Source organism: Oncorhynchus keta, unplaced genomic scaffold, assembly GCF_023373465.1.
Source record: "Oncorhynchus keta strain PuntledgeMale-10-30-2019 unplaced genomic scaffold, Oket_V2 Un_contig_18413_pilon_pilon, whole genome shotgun sequence".
NCBI lineage: Eukaryota > Metazoa > Chordata > Actinopteri > Salmoniformes > Salmonidae > Oncorhynchus > Oncorhynchus keta.
Genome location: NW_026280902.1, coordinates 29,441 through 36,439, shown reverse-complemented (window position 1 = coordinate 36,439; position 6,999 = coordinate 29,441).

Here is a 6,999-nt window from a genome sequence, read left to right as displayed (position 1 = left end):
ACATGGTGATTCCAGCATCTCAGAAACAGCTGCCTTCCTGGGATTTTTACGCACTACAGTCTCTAGAGTTTACAGAGAATGGTGCGATAAACAAAACACATTCAGTGAGCGGCAGTTCTGTGGGCAGAAACACCTTGTTTAATGAGAGAGGTCAGAGGAGAATGACTCATTCAAGCTAACAGAAAGGCCACAAATGCTCAAATAACAGCTGTTTAAAACAGTGGATTGCATTTGGGCATCTCTTAACGTACAACACCATGAATCATTCAGGCTGTTGTGGAGGCAGAAGGGGGTCCTTACCCACTACTAGATAGGTGTACCTAATAAAGTGGCCGGTGAGTGTACAGTAATGTCAAATCTGAAATCACGGTCTGGAAAAGTGGTACATGGGACCATAGAAACAGTGTCTGATAAAGAATGATGATGAAATATTACATCCATAGATAATGTCGTCCAAATTGGTTCATGGTCCACTGTAACTGGTGTCAATGGATCTCGTTATCCTGAAACATTCATGATCTAAACATGGAATATTGTTTGTCAGTTTCCTTAATAAAACTATACATTAAGAGTAACGCAACAGTTACTTATCATTTTGAGCAGTTGTATCAATTGATAGTCAGATCATTGTAATGAAATGAATAAGACAGTCATCTCAGATGTAATGTGTGAATTGCTTTTTGAAATGGTAATTCTTTGATGTTAAGTTGTGTCATTTTCAACAGGTGATTTTAGTTCAATGAACAAATGATCTTAGTTTTATGTGTTTTGTATCCAAGCAACTGGAAAAAGTGTTTAGAGTTTTGAAAAATGTGCATTTTGATCATCGGTTGTGAGTTTTGTGTCTCGAGTTTTGAAAAATGCGCATTTTGATCATCGGCTGTGAGTTTTGTGTCTCGAGTTTTGAAAAATGCGCATTTTGATCATGGGTTGTGAGTTTTGTGTCTCGAGTTTTGAAAAATGACGGTTCTGACATTAGTGCTATTACATCCATAGATAATGTAGTCCAATTGGTTCGTGGTCCACTGTAACTGGTGTCAATGGATCTCGTTATCCTGAAACTTGATCTAAACATAGAATATTGTTTGTTAATTTCCCATAAAACTATGTGTTAAGAGTTATACTCATCATTTTGAGCAGTCGTGTGTTGGATAGTTGGATCCTTGTAATTCCTCCTTTGGCCGCCTTTCCTTCCAGTTCTCTGCTGCCAGCGACTGGAACAAATTGCAAAAATCTCTGAAGCTGGAGACTCATATCTCCCCCTCTAACTTTAAACATCAACTACCTGAGCAGCTATCCAATCGCTGCAGCTGTACATAGCCCATCTGTAAATAGCCCATCCAATCTTACCTACCTCATCCCCCATATTGTTTTTATTCACTTTTCTGCTATAAATATATATATAAAATATATGCCATTTAGCTGACGCTTTTATCCAAAGCAACTTACAGTCATGTGTGCATACATTCTACGTATGGGTGGTCCAGGGAATCGAACCCACTACCCTGGCATTACAAGCGCCATGCTCTACCAACTGAGCTACAGAAGGACCAGGCTCTTTTGCACACCAGTGTTTCTACTTGAACATCATCCTCTGCTCATCTGTCACTTCAGGGTTAATCTGATATATTTTAATTACTTCGCTACTATGGCCTATTTATTGCCTTACCTCCTCACGCCATTTTGCACCCATATAGACTTCACTCTATTGTGTTGACTGTATGTTTGCTTGTTTATTCCATGTGTAACTCTGTGTTTGCATGTGTCGCACTGCTTTGCTTTATCTTGGTCGCAGTTGTAAATGAGAACTTGTTCTCAACTAGCCTACCTGGTTAAATAAAGGTGAGAAAAAAATGTTTTAATAAAAAAATGAATAAGACAGTTCATCTCAGATGTAATGTGTGAATTGCTTTTTGAAATGGTAATTCTTTGATGTTAAGTTGTGTCATTTTCAACAGGTGATTTTAGTTCAATGAACAAATTATCTTAGATTTATGTGTTTTGTATCCAAGCAACTGGAAAAAGTGTTAAGATTTGAACATTTTTTTTTTTTTGATCATCGGTTGGTGAGTTTTGGATCTAGGATTTTGAAAAATGACATCAAGTTTCTGAAATTAGTGCCAAAATGATTGTTTAAAAGAAAAAAAAACTGTAGGAGAAGTGAATTTAGGTTCCCTGACCTAGGCTACAGACTACTTCAGAGGAAACTTTTCTTTGCTTTTCATCGAGGGGAAAGAAGTCGTGTATCTAGGAAGACAGGATGCAGATTTAATTAACCTTGTCAGAAGGTGTGCATACATTATTATTTCCAGACTAGTACAGTAAACCGTTTACTCAGTGCCCTGTGGGTCTTCACATCTCCCATTAACACAATCAAAAGGTAAACAAAGAGACTAAATCAATCGTTGATTACATTTATCTGACTTTCACTTTTTGTTTTGTTGTTGCTTAGTTTTAATTTAATTTCTCTTTCGGTGAGAAAGTGAAATATTCCGAGAGCTGTCAAACATTTATCCACTCACTCCGAGTGAAGAACACACCATTTATACTCTGTGTGAAGCCATACGGGTTTCATTTCCATCTGCGTGATGAATGGTCTCGATATGCAGCAGGGATGCTGGAACATACAGACGTTCCATATTTAGTGCACTACTTTTGACCAGAGTGGCACCCTATTCCATATTTAGCGCGCTACTTTTGACCAGAGTGGCACCCTATTCCATATTTAGCGCGCTACTTTTGACCAGAGTGGCACCCTATTCCATATTTAGTGCACTACTTTTGACCAGAGTGGCACCCTATTCCATATTTAGTGCACTACTTTTGACCAGAGTGGCACCCTATTCCATATTTAGCGCTACTTTTGACCAGAGTGGCACCCTATTCCATATTTAGCGCGCTACTTTTGACCAGAGTGGCACCCTATTCCATATTTAGTGCGCTACTTTTGACCAGAGTGGCACCCTATTCCATATTTAGCGCACTACTTTTGACCAGAGTGGCACCCTATTCCATATTTAGCGCTACTTTTGACCAGAGTGGCACCCTATTCCATATTTAGCGCGCTACTTTTGACCAGAGTGGCACCCTATTCCATATTTAGTGCACTACTTTTGACCAGAGTGGCACCCTATTCCATATTTAGCGCGCTACTTTTGACCAGAGTGGCACCCTATTCCATATTTAGCGCGCTACTTTTGACCAGAGTGGCACCCTATTCCATATTTAGCGCTACTTTTGACCAGAGTGGCACCCTATTCCATATTTAGCGCGCTACTTTTGACCAGAGTGGCACCCTATTCCATATTTAGCGCGCTACTTTTGACCAGAGTGGCACCCTATTCCATATTTAGCGCGCTACTTTTGACCAGAGTGGCACCCTATTCCATATTTAGTGCGCTACTTTTGACCAGAGTGGCACCCTATTCCATATTTAGCGCGCTACTTTTGACCAGAGTGGCACCCTATTCCATATTTAGCGCACTACTTTTGACCAGAGTGGCACCCTATTCCATATTTAGCGCGCTACTTTTGACCAGAGTGGCACCCTATTCCATATTTAGCGCACTACTTTTGACCAGAGTGGCACCCTATTCCATATTTAGCGCGCTACTTTTGACCAGAGTGGCACCCTATTCCATATTTAGCGCGCTACTTTTGACCAGAGTGGCACCCTATTCCATATTTAGTGCACTACTTTTGACCAGAGTGGCACCCTATTCCATATTTAGTGCACTACTTTTGACCAGAGTGGCACCCTATTCCATATTTAGCGCACTACTTTTGACCAGAGTGGCACCCTATTCCATATTTAGCGCACTACTTTTGACCAGAGTGGCACCCTATTCCATATTTAGTGCACTACTTTTGACCAGAGTGCCACTTGGGACGTATCCTGTGAGAGATATGGAATCTGAAAACAATGGGAAAATTGCTTCATTCGTGCATTTATTGAACCACTGAAAAATACAGTATACAACTGTAGAAAGCAGCACATTTTGAGTCTGTTCACAGTAGTGTAGTTGTTGACAATACGTTAGAGCTCGCCTCACTACAATCATATACAAGGAAGAATTACAGCAAGAAGACTCACACACACACACACACACACACACACACACACACACACACACACACACACACACACACACACACACACACACACACACACACACTGTTTCAAAAGAGAAACTACTATGGATCCGTCTCTCTTTAATATTTCATCTGCTAAAGCCCTCTATCAGCAAAACCTCTCCTCCTGCTTCATACTAACCACAGCTAACTGTAGCTAGCATCATACTAACCACAGCTAACTGTAGCTAGCTACCTGTAGCTATCATCATACTAACCACAGCTAACTGTAGCTATCATCATACTAACCACAGCTAACTGTAGCTAGCATCATACTAACCACAGCTAACTGTAGCTATCATCATACTAACCACAGCTAACAGTAGCTAGCATCATCATACTAACCACAGCTAACAGTAGTTATCATCATCATACTAACCACAGCTAACTGTAGCCAGCATCATACTAACCACAGCTAACTGGAGCTATCATCATACTAACCACAGCTAACTGTAGCCAGCATCATACTAACCACAGCTAACTGTAGCTATCATCATACTAAACACAGCTAACTGTAGCTATCATCATACTAAACACAGCTAAGTGTAGCTATCATCATACTAACCACAGCTAACAGTAGCTAGCATCATCATACTAACCACAACTAACGGTAGCTAGCATCATCATACTAACCACAGCTAACTGTAGCTAGCATCATCATACTAACCACAGCTAACTGGAGCTAGCATCATACTAACCACAGCTAACTGTAGCTAGCATCATCATACTAACCACAACTAACTGTAGCTAGCATCATCATACTAACCACAACTAACTGTAGCTAGCATCATCATACTAACCACAGCTAACAGTAGCTATCATCATCATACTAACCACAGCTAACTGTAGCTATCATCATACTAACCACAGCTAACTGTAGCTATCATCATACTAACCACAGCTAACTGTAGCCAGCATCATACTAACCACAGCTAACTGGAGCTATCATCATACTAACCACAGCTAACTGTAGCCAGCATCATACTAACCACAGCTAACTGTAGCTATCATCATACTAACCACAGCTAACTGTAGCTATCATCATACTAAACACAGCTAACTGTAGCTATCATCATACTAAACACAGCTAAGTGTAGCTATCATCATACTAACCACAGCTAACTGTAGCTATCATCATACTAACCACAGCTAACAGTAGCTAGCATCATCATACTAACCACAACTAACTGTAGCTAGCATCATCATACTAACCACAGCTAACTGTAGCTAGCATCATACTAACAACAGCTAACTGGAGCTAGCATCATACTAACCACAGCTAACTGTAGCTAGCATCATACTAACCACAGCTAACTGTAGCTAGCATCATACTAACCACAGCTAACTGGAGCTATCATCATACTAACCACAGCTAACTGTAGCTAGCACCATACTAACCACAGCTAACTGGAGCTAGCATCATACTAACCACAGACTAGGTTGACATGCCCCAAATGGCAACCTATTCCTTATGTAGTGCACTACTTTTGACAGAATTTGCCTTTCTTAAAGGAGTGGTTGTAGTACTACAATATGGTATGACACTATCTAAGACAGATTGCTTAGTATCTCTGCCAACTATCTATCTAGCCTGGCTGTGGGTATAATCCATACAGCCCACAGTGTCTGTGTGTGTGTGTGTGTGTGTGTGTGTGTGTGTGTGTGTGTGTGTGTGTGTGTGTGTGTGTGTGTGTGTGTGTGTGTCTTGGCATCATCCATACAGCCCATAAACAATAGAAGCAGAGTTTGATGAATGGCTCAGCTTGAAAGGACTTGTTGGTAGTTGACCGAGAGAGAGACACATCCCATTCAGTCCCGGGAGATTCTTCGGTCTACATACAGAATCTGCCCACAGGAGATTAACTGAGATGAGATGAGACATCACAGAAAGATGATCACATACAAGAAAAGGGAGATACTGTTAGTGGACCAAGGTTGTACAGAGATACTGTTAGGGGACCAAGGTTGTACAGAGATACTGTTAGTGGACCAAGGTTGTACAGAGATACTGTTAGTGGACCAAGGTTGTACAGAGATACTGTTAGTGGACCAAGGTTGTACAGAGATACTGTTAGTGGACCAAGGTTGTACAGAGATACTGTTAGTGGACCAAGGTTGTACAGAGATACTGTTAGTCAACCAAGGTTATCTCCCTGTCCTGTTCTTTACCTGTCCTGTTCTCTACCTGTCCCGTTCTCTCCCTGTCCCGTTCTCTCCCTGTCCCGTTCTCTCCCTGTCCCGTTCTCTCCCTGTCCTGTTCTCTCCTGTCCCGTTCTCTCCCTGTCCTGTTCTCTCCCTGTCCTGTTCTCTCCTGTCCTGTTCTCTCCCTGTCCCGTTCTCTCCCTGTCCCGTTCTCTCCCTGTCCCGTTCTCTCCCTGTCCCGTTCTCTCCTTGTCCCGTTCTCTCCTGCGTTTTCTATTGCACTCCACACTGCCCTCTCCCACATGTACAAGAGCAACACCTTTGTGAAAATGCTAGTAATCGACGACAGCCTCAGCGTTCAACAACATAGTGCCCTCCAGGTGGTAGGCAACAATACATCCGCCACGCTGACCCTCAGAACGCCCCCTGTCAGGGTTGTGGACGCAGGCCCCTCCTGTACTCCCTGTTCACCCACGACTTAGTCCCCTCCTGTATTCCCTGTTCACCCACGACTTAGTCCCCTCCTGTACTCCCTGTTCACCCACGACTTAGGCCCCTCCTGTACTCCCTGTTCACCCACGACTTAGTCCCCTCCTGTACTCCCTGTTCACCCACGACTTAGGCCCCTCCTGTACTCCCTGTTCACCCACGACTTAGTCCCCTCCTGTACTCCCTGTTCACCCACGACTTAGTCCCCTCCTGTACTCCCTGTTCACCCACGACTTA